General features: G+C 34.1%; 1 pseudogene; it reads right to left on the bottom strand.

The window, feature by feature from the left end:
• Positions 1-15,892: 15,892 nt before the first annotated feature.
• LOC149537527 (protein IQ-DOMAIN 3 pseudogene) lies at positions 15,893-16,496 on the bottom strand (annotated as a pseudogene).
• Positions 16,497-18,760: the final 2,264 nt, after the last annotated feature.

Below are 18,760 nucleotides of genomic sequence, written 5' to 3'. Positions count from 1 at the left end.
ATTATGATAATTCCTATATATATTCAGTGGAAAACACAAGTGGGGAATGGAACATGCAATCTACCTAAACCACCTGCAACACCCTCATCATGGGAATGGGGCTCGAAATCACACAAAAAACTCTGTAAAGACAACACATCCATATTTTAATTAATGCCATAAAAGAGCATAACATAAAAACCATTATTGAACTCTTGTTATAATTAAAAATTTCATTAATACTTACTTTTAAGGTTTCAGAGGTGTGCAACAATTCAGATGCCCTATCTTTTATTTCCTGAGTAGTAGGCTTAATGGTTGCCAAACGTATAACTTCTTTGCGAATTTTCTTTAGCAACTTTTTAATTGAACCGATTGGGTCATTGGTCTCTGCTAAATCAATATAAAAAGGGTCCTCCTCAGGGGTGTGCTACTGAGGGACTGTAGGTTCCTTTCCCTCCCTCCGACCACTGGCCCTCTGTGACAACAATAGTATTAGTATTATCAAAATTACTCAAAAAAAATGAAGAAAACAACATTAAAAAAATAACATTTTTCTTCTATCTAGTTTGCACAAGTACAATGAGCTTTACCTCGTCATGTGTAGATGAGCTAGGAACATCGCCAGCATCCCCTCTGAGCGGTTGCTCCATATTGTGGCCCTGTGTCAAAGATCAAGTATAAAAATTTTAGCCAAAAATTTATTGACTAAATGGTATGTTGGAGTCATTGATTAGAAGTTGGTTTAATAGTATTTACCACCCCCATGATAGTAGCCTTGTTTGTATCTATGTGGTTCAAATTGTAATCAATAAGAAGCTCTCCCCCTGCACGTATTGATTTTATCGCACAAATGAATACACGATTTCCCTCGTGCACCTCAAATATGCAATTGGGTTGCTTTATATTTGACCCAGGTCGTGTACTATTTATGAAACCCACAATACTCCCTATTTCTTTTGGCCTTCCATCAATATATAGCCATACTTTTACTTTGATTATTGTCTTGTTGTTGTATATAATTTTTCGAGAGGGCATACCTATGCATACTTTTTTTATATTGAACAATATGCATCCAACTTTTGTAATCGTAACATAGTCCAACATACTCCATCAATTTAGAAACTTTGTTGTAAGACACCTTAATTCCGTCCATAGAAAATAGACCCAAACCATGTAATGATGATAGTGCTATGTGATATATCCTCTCGTTAACACAAAAATTAGTGTTTATTGGAGGAAGTTCCTTGGGTACCCAATGTTTCTATAGATGTTGGTACCTGAAGGGCACCTCGATGTCGCCTTCCATCTCATCATCATAAGAACATGATCCCCCTTGAGAAAGGAAAAATTTCATGCATTTATTGAATTTCCTTCTAGTCCTTTGACCTCTAGTTAATCTCCCTGTTCTAGATAAATTGCATGTCTCACTTTCCTCTTCTATTCCTATATTTCCCTTACTCGAGGAAGACACTTCTAACAAATACCTATTCTCTGGTACTTGCAAATGGGAGAGATCTTAGAAGACATCAATCTTACTATTGATAAGTGTATTAAATAGACTAGTTATCTATAAGGAGTATTGACTTATACGTGTTGATCCATGAGACTATGCGAGATTCTCCTAAAAGGGGTTCAGTTTCCTACAAATGTAATTCAATTATCATGACCATAATCACATCATAATCATAATCACATCCATCATAAGCATCACATAAAAATTAAAAACATTAAAAGGTACACAATATAACACTTAAATCAGGCTCACATTATAAGCCTACTAGGGAAGTAGGCGTAGTGAAGGGCTAAGCACTTATATTATGTTTTCCCTATGAATTTTATTCTAGGTACAGCTCCCTTTTATAGATATTTATTGAATTCCCTTTTCTAAACTAAACACTTACAAATGCTTTTGACCTGAAAGAAAATAAGGCTCAATACATTCATGCATCAATATGTGTTTTAAATAGTTTTATTTAATTAATTTAGATTAATAGTTAATTTAGATTAGCAGTATTCTATTTCTAGTTGAAACTTGTAGCTTTTAAATAGATAATGAATAAACTATGTAACCATATAAGAAAAATATATTTCTATCAAGAAATGAATATTAAATAGATTAAGGATTGATGGCATACCTCTAAATTTCATCATCATCATCCTCGTCATCATCATCATCATCATTATCATCATCCTCCTCCTCCTCCTCATCATCATCATCGTCATCATCAACATCATCATCATCAACATCAACATCATCATCAGTAGCAGCATCTACATCATCTTCTACTTCTTCGGTATCTTCTTCTTCCATCGCATTATACTTTATTGGCCTTCCTCTCAGTTCATGTCTAACAACAAATGACCAACCCGGTTTATGTGGAATCTCTGAGTAAAATACCTGCTCACATTGGCTTGGAAGAACATAGGGCTCATCCCCAACTGGCTCAAATGACCTTGTATTAACCATTGTAAATCCATTATCATGTTCAATAACAGTTCTATCAAGATCATTTGGATTAAATTGTAGCCAGTACCATTTGACAACGAAGAGTACTAATTTGAAGGAACTAAAGTCATACTCAAGTATATCATCCAAAATGCCATATGAGTAGATTTAATGACATTAAAATAGCATGATCGCAATTAATTTTAGTGAAGAAGAAGATCAAAACTATGATAAATATTAGAGAGCATGACTCATATGATAAGGGGTAGAAAGAGAGATAATTTCACCTTTTTGTTAAAGGCATTTAGAGTGTTTGCAAGGTGATTCACTATCCTTGGATACATTCACAACTTTTATTTGAAGGATATTCACCATATAATGATCATCAATGTACGATCTTGTCTAAGGGGTCCAAGCACTAATGTCAAAGACCATTTTTTGTTAATAATGGTACAACACTTTTGGTGAAGATACAATATCTGTGATTGTATGAAATGATGCTCTTGGTTACACAAAGTAGACCTAGAAATGCAGTAAGAATATTATGACGGCCATCATACAACAAAGAGCAGTGAGGTGGCCAAGGGTAGAAAAAATGTGTGTGCCATATAAAAGCAGCAATAATATATGTATAAGAGAAAAAATAGTGATCAAACAATGTAAGGAAATAGTGAGAAGATATGCATCCAAATAGTGCTACTGCAATGCAAAAAATAGTGACATTAGAGAGAAAGATAGCGGTGAATATATATGCAAAACAATGATTTATGTTATGAATAAATTATAAAAAATGAATGTGAATAACAGTGACATGGAAATAGTGAATAAATAGGACTATCAATATCAGAGGATAGGAAGATTAGAAATAGTAGTCAGAGATTAGTAATATAGCAAAATTGGGTACATTATCTGATTTTTGAAGTTCTTGATTGGAGGGGTTTAGATAATTGGCCTATTAAGTTTTATGCTACTCAAGTTGTACTTCCTAAGAATCCTCCTTTTAAGTTCCAACCAATGTGGCTTCATTTCATGGCTTCGTGGTTTTGAGATGGAGGCTTGCCATATGAGCATATGATAGAAGTAAGAAATTGCAATATGTTTAAATGACATATCAAGAAATGGTAATGTATTGGTAATATTTATGCTAGGAAGAGGTAGGCACAAGATTGTGTGTTGTCACTTACAAAAATTCAAGATCTTGTCTTTTCATAGGATTTGAGTAGAGAGGAGTCTCAAGTTGTTTGAGAACTTAAGTAAGTAATGAGAACTATTTTTAGGAAGTAGAAGGTAAGGGTTGATTGGCTTTAGGAAGGAGATACAAATATAGTATTTTTCTATAGTTATGTGCAAACTTATAGTTAAAATAGGATTTATATATCTATTTTGGTTAATTTAGATGGAATTTATCTGATCTTTTCATGTGTTTTGTCTTAGAAAAATCTACGTGGTATTATTTAGAAGATTCATTCCTACTAAGGATGAAGGGAATGATGTAGAGATGGGTGAGGGCTCTTTATCAACTACTAGGCAGTCTTGCCAAAAGATCAAATTGCAATCCAAGCTGACAATGTTCCTTAGGGCTACTAATGGCTCACATATAAAAATACAAGGACTCAACTTCATGAGGGTTCTACTATGGTTTCCAAGGTCCTCAAATACCTAACCCAACCCAAAAAGTTCACTCACCAAGTTAATGGTTATAAAGATTAATTTGAGCTTGTAAACATTGTTTCAGGTTTACAATTTTTTGTTCTCTAAATAAATAAACCCTCGGAGTAGAAAAACATCAAATGCTTGGAGTGCATTTGCAGCATTCATGTTTATGATGCCTTTACATTTTAATGAAGAATCTTACATGTAATCACTCACATGACCTCCAAAGGGAAACACTTCATACAATAGAAGGAAAATGGATAGTTTGGACAAGGCATGGGAGGTTTTTTTTGCACGGGTGCACCTCCTTTTACATGTTGCAGCCATTCAAGTATTTTCCACTTGGGATACTATATTCCTCCCTTGGCATGAGATACCTCCTTCATTTTTGTGGCCTCTACTATAAGGAATTCAACAACTAATGAAGGCATTAAAACTAGTGCTTGCATATGCCCTTGACCAAGAGTTTTCACTGGGGATGACATTAAAGCTTCATTTTTGCTGCCCACTTGACTGCAATAAGAATACAAAAATAAAAAGGTTCTATCATAGGCATTGATTTTTCCATCCCAATTCTAAATCTAAATTGATGCACTCTAAAACATCGCCTTGCACATGATAGCGAATGTTAATTTTTCTAGCCTCTAGTCCAACCACATCCAACTTAGATTATATGCTCACCCTTGAGGATCTTGCATTGACTATCTTCATGATGCATTTGGCAGTTGAACTTGGCAATAAAATCATTGATGGGATTTTATCAAAATCTTTTGGCACGTTCACAAGTATATTTTCTTTGACTAGCTACTCCCTTATGTGGAGCTCTTCCTATAGATTACTTTTTAGTTCTCTTAACTTTAACCTCTACAACTCCTTCACATACTGTGGCATTCACACTCTTTCTATTTTGTGTTCTAAACTCAATTTCTGGTATAAACCCTAATTAGGATATGCAATGATGGGTAATTTTAAAAATGCAACAATTCAAGTTTGATGCGCTATCTATTTGGTAAGGAACTCCTCCACAAGTTTGATGCGCTATCATTTAGCAATAAAACTAATTTATCATTTAGCAATAAAACTTCCACCCACACAAATTTCTAAGTTGTGGACATTTCTCACCTGCAGAGCCTGATAATATACCCTTCTCCAAATGAATATAATGCAAAATGTCAGTGCATGTACCCTTCTCCAAATGCATATAATGTACGCCATGACCCTTGGTTTTGTAGGTAAGTTTGAGGATTTTTGAACGAGAAAGAAGTTGGAATGAAATGTCTTGCAATGCACCTCAAAGTTCAAGTGTTCAATGTTTGAAATGGCATATAACGTGACTTGATATGCCGTAGAAGAAAACCCACCAAATGACCAATGCAAGCTTTTTTTTTTCAATTATAGCTCGACGACATCACAATTGTGACACCTATGTTGCCTGATGTCACAATTGCAAAGTCCTCGAGCTATAATTGAAAAAAAAAGCCAAAAAAAAAAACATTTGCTCGTCATCACAAATTGGTGTCGCAAATTGACCCCTAATGTATTAGTGTTTGGAGTCTTCGATCAGTATTACTTTGAGATAATTTTTGGTTGCTTATTGAGAACCAATGGATATTGTGATTATCATTGATATCTTCAGTTGCTAATAGAGAACTGTTGTGGTCATGATTATCAGTGGATTCTTTTAAGTTACTCATGGAGATTTGATGCTTTTATTATGGATTTATTTTGGTATTTTTCTAGTCGCTTGTATAGGACTATGGTGATTTTTTGATTTATGATTCCATGAGCTTAGGGTAGGTTATCTACTTGTAGTGTCAAGAAGTGGCTTGTAATGGGGGCTGGGGCCCTAAGTGGCTTCCAAGGTAACTCATTGTAAGTTATTTAATAAGTGAAAATATTTACACTAAATGGTGAATTAAATGAACCTAATGAGATAATTGTATGTTCTCGCCCATGCCTTGAGTGCTAGTATAGACTAGGATGGGAGTAGAGGGAATGCTTGGTTATGACCTTGCATTCTGTAGTATGCCTCATTAGTATGAGAGGATACTAGTAGCCACATAGGGATCACTAGGGGGCCGGGGTCTATTGAGAGACTACCAGGGTAACTCTAGTGTGATCCGTGCGATGACACTTTCCCACTTACATAGTAGGTTTCTTACATGTCTTTGTGTGCCTCTGGGATTAGGTGTTAGTTTGTGTTAGAACCTTTGAGTTAGTATACTTTTAGTATTCCTAGACTTAGAGAGTACTTTTGTTATGTGATTTGATATTCTATTTGGGACTTGAGATTATCTCCTCAGCACGGTGGGAGTGGACCATTTAGGTTCCACGTGGTCGAGTGGTAGTGCTTTTTCACTCTTACCATTTGAGATCCGTCTGTAGACATCATCGTTAGAGCATTATTGGTTGGTATTTATCTTCATTCCGTTCTTGGATCTTATGATGGATGTAATTTACTGACATGTTTATTTATATTGATGATTAGCATGTGATAGATGGTATTATTTGCTTTGTAGGATCATCTTATGCTTTATTCTTGCATGTTAGATTTTCTTTTTCATATGGTGTAGTATGTCTTAGGAGTGACATTCCTACTATGATAATACTAATGATCTCTTCGGTGACTTGGGATGTTATGCACAAAGGGATGGCTAGGACCCACGATGGTCTAATGATGCTATTTACAGTTTGGAGGAACCATGCATTTAGATAATTATGTGTTGTGTTTATGATTTATGGCTATCTTTTATGATGGATGTTTATATCTTCTATGATGATGTATCATGTATGGAATTTGGTTTCATTTACTTTATTGCACTTGCATCATGGATTAGAATAGGATGATGTACTTCATTTTCACACATGTATATTCTTTTAAGCTTTTCATTTCCTATGACATGTATAGTGGATGATTGAGTATTTTGAATTTAATTGCCAAGAGGCATTCAGAAAAAAATGTGTAATATGGACATTGGACTTTCTATTTATTCTTTCATGTGGATGTGGTGGTTGTTAGACTTAGTATTAATTAGATTAAATGTGACTCAACGTCTTGGGATCCTTAAGGAATGTAACCTGTTATGTATGCTTATGTATCCTTTTAGATGAATGTATGTTATTACTTTTACTACTATGTGTTTGATATGAATGGTTTATCTTTCATGTTTAAAAAATAAAATTGTTTGGCAAACTTAGTAAAAATTTAGGTTAATTCTTTTGGATCCCTTGGCAGGGCATTGCAAGTTGTTATTTTAGATCGTTTTATGCATTGCAAACACATTTTGAGATCAGTTCAACTCCTAGAGACACCTAAAAAAGGTTGAGCTTTCATTTTTAGATCTCCTAGAAACTCCTAGATCATCCCATGGATTCTATCTTCTTATCTTCTCATTCTTTTATTATTTTAAGTCATGTAAAGGCTCATGCACCCATTAACTGATATAAACAATGCTGGAGACTTGCCTAGCACCATTTAGAGAGTTAGTTTGTATGTAATTAGCTTAATTTTATTAGTTTTCTAGCATGAGTTTGCATTAGAAGAACTCTCGCTCCTAACACAAAAATAGGAGACAATTTCTTTTAAATACATGGATGTTATATGTACTCCAAGCCATTATTTTGATGCAATAATATATGTTATTGGTGCTCTCATTCTGAGTGTAGTTATTCTTGTTGGAGTGTGTTATTTTTGTGAATGGATGTTCATGAATAATAATGGATCTAATAGTTTTATTTTGTTTTTATGATTGTGTGATCTTTTAGTTTTGGTGTTTTCTTCATGTTGACAAATTTTGTTGACGTAACAAATTGGAGAAAAGATCACCTATTGTTGTTGCATATCATTTTGTCTCGCATGAGTGCACTTTCCATGGCCTTGCAATTTGATGAAACATGAAAAATATTTCTATTATTATTGAGTTTCCATCGATGATAGCATCGTCAAGGTTGAGGAAGTGTTGCTCCTAATTTCATTGGTTTCCTACTTGATCTTTTTGATGATTTAATTCATAGACATGTTGCTACCATGGTTTATGTCTATTAGGAATTTCCCTTTCAAGTTATTTTCTTTAATCTCTCATTACTCTATCTTTTTTATTTTCTTTTACAACACTTGGTTAAAATAGGAATTGATATAGTTACATTGATAAATTGAATTCCTCATAAAATAGAAAATACAAAAAATATATCTCTTTTGTGGTTACTTTTTCAAATAGTAATAGATCATATAGATTATCTAAAATTGGTTTCAATGAGCAAAGGCCTCCTTGTGAAAATACTCATTTATCTTTAATTGAGTGGAATTTAGCAGGTTACAAGATTGCCTAGAACCTTGGAATTGATTCTCGATCATCTTTTCAAGAGAGGGATTCACAATTATCCCTTTCATTCATTATCATGCAAAATGACGGCTCAACAGAAGTGGCACTAGAAGGAGGGCTTAAAAAACATTTGGCTCAAAACCCAAGTTTTTATTTGAAATTTATGTCATTGTGCACAGGTGCCTAGTTGACATTTTAGTAAAGTTTTTTTATTAGTGACAAACACACACTTAATTAAAAAGTTAACAACTACCAAGCATATTATACAAATAAAAATGTTAACCAAGTAATTCAGGCTCTATTGAGTTCTACTATTGCTACCAAGTTTCAAGAAAAATATTCAATTTGCAATAAGCAATTTCTACCAACTTGGTGATTATCAGTGTAAACCAAGCATTATTGTGTTTACCAAGTTTCTCTATGCAAATTGAGTTCTACAGTGGTTACCAAGTTCATTTCAGCAATGTGAATCCAATGTTGACCAAGCCACACAATGTCAACCAAGTGATTCAATCTATATCAAGCTCATAGTTATAGCATTGACTGAGCTATCCAGTGTGAATCAAGTGATTTAGTTTATATGTCGAGTTTCACAGTATTCACCAAGTCAGTAGTGCAAATCAAGTTCAAACTACTTGGAAGTGATTAGTATGAGCCAAGCTTCTATGTCTATTGAGTGCATGATGATTTTGAGCATTGATAATTGTTGCCAACCATCAAAACCTCACTGAGTTTGTTTTCAGAACTTGAGTTCTTGCAATTGGGCCGACTTTGTGTATTTTGGTGAAACTTTTAATATAGCCAACTTTGCTTATTTGTAAATTGGATTGATATAAAAGTAATGTATTGAATCACATCAAAAAGAGGTATCATCAAAGTGTAAAAGTGCAAAAGTGTGAAGTTAAAGGCTAAAACAATATAAGGAGCAACAATGATTTATCTATCACAGCAAGGTGACAATTACACTCAAAGGAATCTCATTCAGTAAACCAAGTTGAAAATCAAAGATCATCTACTGGTTCAACCTAATAGGTGGAATAGTTAAATCCTTTCGCAAGGTAGATTGAAAAATCTTTTGTAAATCTCTTTACGCGTGCACTACTTCATTGTATGTTTGTAAATCTTTTTGCAAGGTGGACCTAGCAGTCCTTATTTCTCCTAACAAGGAAGATCATTAGAAGTGATCATTGTAAGCCTTAACAAAACAACATTATACTACAATACTAAAGCTTGTGAGTATCATCCCCACCTCAGTTTCACTTTCTATTTGGAAGGTTTCTGGGTCACCATATTATGTGTAAAATTGTTATGAATATTTTAATGCTTTTAGTTTATCATGTATGCAATTATATTAGAATACACACAAAGGATTAATTGGTAAATAAAGATTAAGTTTTATTGGTTATTGGTTTACCCTACCCCTTTTTGTAACTTAATCCTATCATATATTTCAAACAATTGGTATCAGAGCTTTGTGGTTCTCTAAAAAATTTTAACATCTTGAGCAAAGATCAGAAGTAATGAGGTATTTAGACTTGATAAGGCTATTCAAAATGAAAAGCTAGATTTAGAATTGGCTATTGGGAAACTCAAGAAAGCAAAGGAGCAATTCTCTCAGTCCTTGAAAAGAAGAAAATATCTTGCAGTATAAATGAGTGACTAACTCTACATTGAAGCAAGAATTGATAACATCCATTTAAAAAGTAATTTAGATGAAGCTAATGAGGCAATCAAAGAACTATTAGAAAAGAATGATACACTTCAAGAAGAAATCAGAAAGCTAAAAAGAGAACAAGAAATCCAGTCAGTAAGATTATGTGAAGTCATGGAAGAGAAAAATAAGATAAAAGAAGAGTTAGAAGGAAAGAACAATGAAATTCAACATATATTCCTTCAACAAACATACTTCATTGATCAATTTATCAATGCAAATGAAGACATCATGAATCAAAGAACTGAGAATGAAAGATTACAGAATGATCTAAACACTAAAAAGAAAACCAATGAGAGGATGATGAAATCTCAAGTAGACATGGATCAATTAAATGAGAAAATCCATTACAAGCAAAAGGGAAAAGAAGGAATTGGATATACAAAAGAAGATGAATCATCCAAGCAAGGAGCTCAAAATAATCAAAGACTTACTTGCAGTCACTATGGTAGAATAGGTCATACATCAAACAAATGTTGGAGCAATGGAAAAGCTAAATTCAATGGAAAATGCTAAAATTGCAATTAGCATGGCCATAGAGCTAATGAATATAAAGAAAAAGTTAAATTAGAAGGAAAATGTCACAAATGCAAGAAGCATAGGTAAAAATCTTTAGAATGCAAAAATAAGATATTGAATCCAATAGAACAAATTGTAAAAGCTATATTTGGTTGAGACTACAACACTTTGTGTAGATGTCACTACTATTGGATACAATTGTCTAATTGTGTGTTGTCTTTGATGTTACACAAATCTCATATCAGCTGGCAGATGTTATCTACTAAGCACAATTGGTTAGCAAAGAAAATTTTAGAGTCTACCAAGCATTCCTAAAAATTACTCTGTGGAAATAGTTTCTATCGAGCTAACTTGGGCATGAAAGGATTTTGTGGTAGAAGTCAGTGTTAACTGAGCTAACATGGTTAATAAAGGAAAGTCAGTGTTTACCAATTTCACTCGATCTTCGAAGGATTTTGTAGGGTTTTTAGTGTTAACCGAGCTTCTGTTGGTTAACACTGGAAGTCATTTCTAGAACAATGTTTACCGAGCAGGGTTGGCCAATGAAGGATTTTGTTATTTTGAGAAATAAAGTTTAATTATTTGATGTGATAATTGTAGTCGACTAAGGTAATGATTATTGGTAATTATAACTTGTAAATGAGCCAACTTGATAATATGAAAGGTATATATGAAAGGTAAAGTTGAGAATTCTAAAGTGTAATGAGTCAGCATGCAAGTGTATTGATTGAAGAAGAAAGTGTGAGAAAAATTTGAAGGACAGTTAGATATCCTTGAGCAACAACAACATTTTATTTGATCGAGAGGGATCTAGTGAAGCAGAACAAAAATCTGTATCAACAATTCAGTTGCATCTTATTTAGGTCATTTCATTGTTATTTTCTCACCATTGTAGCAGTGATTCCTAAATCTCTTAATAGAGTTGGTTTAACAACCATTTGTAAATCCTCTAACAAGGGGATAGTTCTATTGAATTGTTCTAAAGACCTCTAGCAAGGCCACTCCTAACAAGGTGATTAAAATCCTCTAACAAGGTCATACCTAATAGTGTGTTTTGTAACCTTTAACTAGGTTGGCTCCTAACAGGGCTCACTTTAGAAGAGTGAAAATCAGTAGCTAGTTACTTGGTGGTTTTTCCCATATTGGGTTTCCATGTTAAATCTAGTGTCTCATGTGTTCATGTTATTTCTTTTATGGTTGCATGTTAATCACTACGAATATTTAAGAATCTGTTAAAAGTTAATATACACTGCATCTACCAAGTTACAACATGTTTATGTATGTTTACTGAGTGATAGCAATAACTAGTTTATTAGACATCTAAGGGATCTATGGATTTGTTTTTGTAGTAACTAATTAACCCCCCCTAGTTACTCGATCTATATTTCCAATAACTACTATGGAGAATTTTTACACATTGGAATAAATTGTGTAAAACATCACATGAGTACAAGAGACACCACTAGAAGATGTTTTATTTGTACATAACTTGGACATCTTGCCAAGAATTATATAAAAATTAGAAGAAGTGAAGATGAAAAGAAAGCCAAGGCTGATAACATCAGAAAAAAAATGAGATAGTAGTGGATTCCTAAATCTTTAGAGAATGCAAGTCTGAGCAATGAAGCACATGTTACTCAAGAATTGGGTGACTCAAGAATTTCTACTTGATCTACCACAAGGATAACTAGAACTAATATTCTAAGAAGACATTCTACATCAGTTCTAGTTAGTAGAAAGGAAAGATCAAAATTAGCATTCAAGATGCAAAGTGATCACCAAGCGTTTAAAGAAATTTTGGACACTACCGAGCTAGGTCGGGTTACAAGACCCTGCTGAGCAAGGTTGGGAGTTACTAAGTTGTGTGGACACCAAGTCATGGATGACTCTATTGAGAAATTAATTCAAGATGAATGGAAGAAAATCTATCATTGAGAAAGTGATCGTACCAAGCATTTATGGTGATTTAAAGGAAAAATTTGTTAAAAAGGGAGAAATCAAATTCATTTGTCACTATGAATTTTCAAGAGCTATTTGTGAAGAGTGATCTTTGTACATCTAAGTGATCTAAGTGAATCATTGTTGAAGATTTTCATATTTTTAGAAACCCTACCAAATGATGGCATCCTCTAGCAACAAGACAAAGAAAGGGTCCGAGATGCTAGTCTAAGGAGTCAAATGAAAAGCACCAGATTTCAAATTGAGTTTGGCAATTGCAAAGACCTGCCAGAGCTCTATCTCAAATTCCATCCAAGGTACTTTTGGTAAATGATATTCGTTCACATTTTTTATGTTTGATTCAAGATATAGGAACCTTATAAATGGTTGAAAATATGTAGAAGTTGTGTGTGAATAATGTGTTGAGACCAGAACATCAACAGTTAGAAGCGAAGGGTTTGGCTCACATTCCACACATGCCTCAAGATTTTAAGATAAAGTGGATAAGATTTATCCCTATCCATGTGCATAATAGAAAACCTATTTTGATAACAAATAAAATGATTCATCAGATCATAGGACTTCTAATGTTGGCTAAGGAAACAACCACCAAAACCCTAAGTTGGGTGGAATTGGAGAAGAAAACCCTTGCCAAATGGGATGAAAGGTGTATGAAGATTAGTTGTGTTATTAATATAGAGCTAAAGTTTGGAATACATGTAATTGTACAAAAAATATATAGCTCTAGTCAACTAAGTAGTGTATCATGTGAAGCTATGGATTTTACTTTCAAAGTGGTCAAGAACAATATGTCCTTCAACCTTGTTGAGCTAATGTTGAACCAGTTCAACCAAAATATGAAAAGCATCAAAAATTCAAAGAATAACCTTTGTAAGTTTATTTGACTCTTAACCTATTTATATTTCTTTTTATAAAAGTTATTCCCATCAAAAGGTATAGTTGTATGGACAAAAGATGTACCTATTCTTTATTAAATCAATGAGTACATAGCAGAAATGAGATAAAATTATGTGAGTTTCATGGACAACTATTTTGATGCATTCAAGGAGAAGATGAATAATAGATTTAGGATACCAAAGAAACTTGTAGAAGACTACAAAGATGATATTTTTTTTATGGTTGATTTTGATAAAGTAGTTATTGAACTAGTCTGACCGAGAATTGTATGGGTCAAGCCTCTAGGTTATGAGGTCAATATTGATGAAACCAAGGACATCATTGAAGAATTGTTAAATGAACTTGTTGATTCAAAGGCGAGATATTTTAGAACATATGATGAAGCTAAGGATAGAATTGAATTAGAGATAAAACTCCCTCTGGCTGTCAACAAAGGTAAAAAGAGAATAGCAAAATTGAAACAAACTAGTTTTACTCTTCGGTTGATAGAAGGTAAAGGAGATGGCATGGAAGAAGATGATGCAGAAGACAAAGAAAAATAATAAGAAGAAGAGCCAGTAAAGTAGAAAGGAAGGTTATTATAACCAAATCTACTAGGCCATCTACTGTAGTGTTTACAAGAAGAAAATCCAGAAAGAAACTGAAATTGGGTGAAGAAGTAAAAGATGTGATTTTCAAATGGCCTCCACCCACATTTCAAGAAAGATTGAAAGAAATTGATTTTGGTGGTAGAACAATTTTTTTTAGATCATTGAAGTATAAAATCAGAAATTCAAAGGAGAAGCAACAAGTTGAAGACATGGCCATGTCAAAGCTAGGTAAATGGAAATACTCTCGAGTCCAACTTGCACAACAAATTCCCAATGAATTAATGGAGAAAATTAAGCCAAGATGCAAACATGTAAAGAAAACTAAAAAAGATATATATGAGTAGACTTTGAGACTGTTAGAATTTGTAATCTTTCCTTGGTGTGTTTATAAACCAAGGTTAGAACTCCTTTCTTTATTGTTGTAATATATTAGGATGTAAGCCAAGGTATCCTAATATATTTATTCATTTTCCTTTTTCCACTACATCTTATTTTGTCATCTAGTGGAATATGTGAGGACAAATATTTATTGTAATTTCTAATTTTAGATTATTCCTCCTTAAGAGGAATCTCACACTTGGCCTCACACACTTATGAATGGTGGCATTCATAGACATGGGAGTTACATTCTAACTCCTCTCTCTCATCTCTATTTAAAAGATGATCCTCTTCTCTCATTTACAATGAGGTTTCTTCCTCTTCTCAATTATTGTATGAGCACTTTCTCTCTCTCTCTCTCTCTCTCTCTCTCTCTCTCTCTCTCTCTCTCTCTCTCTCTCTCTCTCTCTCTCTCTCTCTCTCTTCCTTCTTAGGCTTTTCATGCCTCATTCATAATGTCACAAGGGGTTTTCTTTGCTTTCCCCTTTCCAAATATCTTGTCTCATGGTGTTGGATCTTGAAGCTTTCTCTCTCCTATTTTATGGTAATATCTTTTCATGCATTAACTCTCTTAGATTCTTTCTTGGTATTGCTTCTTTACATATTTCTTTTTCCATTTCTAACATGGTATTAGAGCAATTTAATCTTTTTTTTGAGTGTTTGCATGAAGGTACGATTCGAAGGAGACTCTTGAGAGAGATTTCACTAATTTCTTCTTTAATCTTCTTAAGATGGAAGAAATTGAAATTTTTTTTTTTGGATTTGGCTGGTTTACCGCCAAACCCAATTAACTTTTGTGTGCTCTAATTTGTGCAGGTTACTTCTTATTTTATATTAGTTTTTCATCTAACCCCTTTTGGCAGGCTTGCCGCCAAAAGGTTTTCCTATCTAGATATCCTTTTTAGTATGATCTAATCACTTCCCAACTGCATATTGGATTCTGATGTGTTTGACAATGGGTGTGGTATTTTTTGAAGGTTTTATTTTTCTGCCTGTGTTTTTTTACATATAGCTCTTTTTTTAATCTGATTTTGTCAAAACATTTAGAGTTTGGTCCGGTGAAGGACATGGATGGACATTCCTTATTAGCATCTTTGTGCTCTTTTGATATCAGTCTTGCCTGTCCTCCCTCCAGCTTTTGCCTTTTATCAGCATATTGGTTTCCTGCATTAGTTTGGCTCGCACTTTGAATTTTTTGGCCTTAAGTTTTTGGCTCCTTGTCAGGGACCGTTACAACATTTTCTTTTCTATGAGGACTGTTTTCTTTGGCCACGGTCCTTGTTTTGCAAAGGGACAAAAAGTGCCATCTTTTGAGAATGTTGAGATTGTAAGCTGTCATCCCAATCCTTTGCTTCCATACTCACTCTCATTTCCTCGAGTTTCTTTACATGTTTTTGCATTAGCTAACGCTGGAGAGCTCGATTCTCCTCAGACATTCGAACCCTTCTTGCACAGACCTGTGATTGGACTCTCACAAGAGCTTGCATGCATCATAGTGTATTTTTTGCTTGTCTTCTGACAGTTTGCCCACGCACTAATGCTTGCAATCTGACTAGACCCTTTAATGCGCGTAAGGCTCTCCGGGCCAAATATGCCCTAAAAGTAGTTTGAATTTTGATTGCTACACATTCTTCTTTGGATTTTCCTGCATAACGTGAGCGGGCTACGTCTGTGAGCCGAACAATTTCAGCTGCAGCTTGAGCGGCTGCTATAGCAGCAGCAGCTGTTGCAACTACTATAGCTAATGCATGTTTGTTTTGCTCTTCTCCTGCCTTAGCCAATGTTTTATCGAAAGAGGGTGTTGTTTCCTTTTCCTCTGTTGTTGGATCTGCAATGGCAGGAGGGTCCTTGTGTTTATGCTTTCCGAAACCCCATTTGCGCTTCTCCTTCGGAGGCTTTGAATCTGATTTATCTTTTGAACTTGAAGAGAATACTTTCTTCAATCCACTAAACCAATTTCCCTTCTTCCCCATTCTCGTTGCGTTACTCTCCTTAGAGAACCTCTGTTATGCCTATCTTGAACTCACCCATAAATTGAATACGTCATGCACTTTACACCAGCAAAGGTTTTGAAGTAGGAGTAAATGGAGACTGGGATCCAGCAGGCTTAGAATTTTCAATTTGATCTGGATTTGCAATATCAGATGTTGCTGTAATTTAATTATCAGATTTCAAGTTTAACTTGACTCAATGATGTTGTAGTAATAACCAGTGCATGGGGGAAGTTTTAATCAGCTCTGTTGATTGACGAAAAGAAGGATTCGCTTGTCGAGTTCAAAAAAAAAAAGGTGGTAGATCCATCATAGGAGGGGTGCCTGCATTGAGGCCAGATTGCGTAGTGGTGATGAATGCAGAGAGGAAATCATCTGCTATTATTGAAGTTGCGCATCCACCAGGTCTTAATTGTGAAGAATTCCATTTCTGTTAACTCTCATGCGCTCTTCTTGTTTCGTCAACAAACGCCACCCTCGCAGTGCGTCTGGATCAGTGATATCTCTAGCATTAAACACTAATTGCTCTGTCACAACATTCCAAATGTGACAGGCATGGCTGGGGATAATGACATACAAACTTCATGTAATGTCAACAAAAATATTTAAGATGCTTTTCATAGTATCTGTTTCTGCCCACAGACACGTGTGTACTATTCATGTTCGCTAGCAGTCATCGCATCACTGCAATTTTCGCTGAACAGAGATTCTGAAACATCCACCAATCAACCCGAAATTGAATCTGGGTAAAAGACCTGTGTCTCTCATGCACTATAATTAATATTCCTTGTGTTCAGCAATTTTTTGGCTCTTTGCCAAACTTAGCTCTTTTTGATTATTTGGCAGATACAGTTTCTATATTTGCAGAAGAATTATTCCTCTAATGTTTTTTTTGCAGGGTTAGTTGTAACAAATTTAATATAAAGGTAATTACTCTCAAAAAAAGGAAAAGGGGCTAATCATTTTTCTAGCGTCAAGCTATCATTTCATAATTGTAATTGTGTGATTTCATACTATGATATTTTAAGTATATTTATTCAAGTATATATGGGTGCACACATATATACGAAGATAAATATACAAGCTATTATAATTTTCATACCCATGTTTACCTTTAATGGAGTTTTATACCTGATATCTATATTTAGTTGATCTTCCTTACATCAGTTTACTTAATTGGATTATGAGTAATCTTACACATTTGCCTTCATTTTGATATTTTGATGTGCCCATAGTTGCACTTTTATGCTATTATAACATCGTTCTATGCACATGTTGTCACTTTATGGTATTATACCATTGATATAAACAATTTATATGATATTTTTTTTTGAGTTGCATAGGGAGCTTAATATTTTTTCAAGGTTAACTATGTAGGTCCCCTTAGTATAACTAATACATAGTTTCCTTATCTGGCCCATGGAGTATCCCTCCATCCTATATTGGTATGCACTCATTTTATATGGAGTTTCCCTCCATTTGATCCTATCTGTTCCATTTTGATAGGATAATATTTTTATGGATTTTCCCTCCATGTTGTTCCATTTTTGTTCCTCAATGAAGAGGATGTTATTATTGGAGTTTTCTCTCCAAATTCAGATAATTTGATCCAATTTGAAGGCAATATGTTGTTATATCCTCATAATCCATTCTTTTGATTATCCTAACAAAAATCATGATAATTCTACTGTGATCAGCACGTCTCTCCTTTATGTTATTTTCATATATTAATGTGATAATGATCTACATACTTTATTGCTTAGATCATGAGTCATGCATGTTATGGATTGATCACCCATTAACTTGCAGTGGGATGATTCATTAAGTGGACTGTCTATATCCACATGATTGATGCAATGTTGATGCACGTATCATTAGTTGGCCTTGTCTGTGGTCATTTGTGCATTAGTATAATATTCTTTTCATGAGAGCATTGATCAAGCTTTTTACTCAATTTGTCCTTGTTGACAATTTTTTGAGCATATAATTTATCTTGATATCAGGTTATCTCCATTGTTTTGTGGTAACATGTTTTACTCATTTTTTCTCTATGAGAGTTTTATTATCCTTATTCAAAAGGATTTCAAATTTGCATATATGATGGCATTCTACTTGTGGATATTTGTCTTGTTTTTTTCCAGGTGATCCATCAAGGAACCTTCTTGGTTTTCCACATATGAAGAGGTGTCTATACTTCCACTTGATCACATTCAAAGGACTCATGTACTTCTCTTGGATCTGCAAATGTACCATATGGCTTGAAGACAATCAAATTACTTCATATTGAAGATTAAGTTGCAGATTTTTGTAAA

This window comes from Cupressus sempervirens, chromosome 9 (genome assembly GCF_028749045.1).
Source record: "Cupressus sempervirens isolate cs-2001-9-10 chromosome 9, ASM2874904v1, whole genome shotgun sequence".
Classification (NCBI taxonomy): domain Eukaryota; kingdom Viridiplantae; phylum Streptophyta; class Pinopsida; order Cupressales; family Cupressaceae; genus Cupressus; species Cupressus sempervirens.
This window is presented reverse-complemented; position numbering and strand designations above follow the sequence as displayed.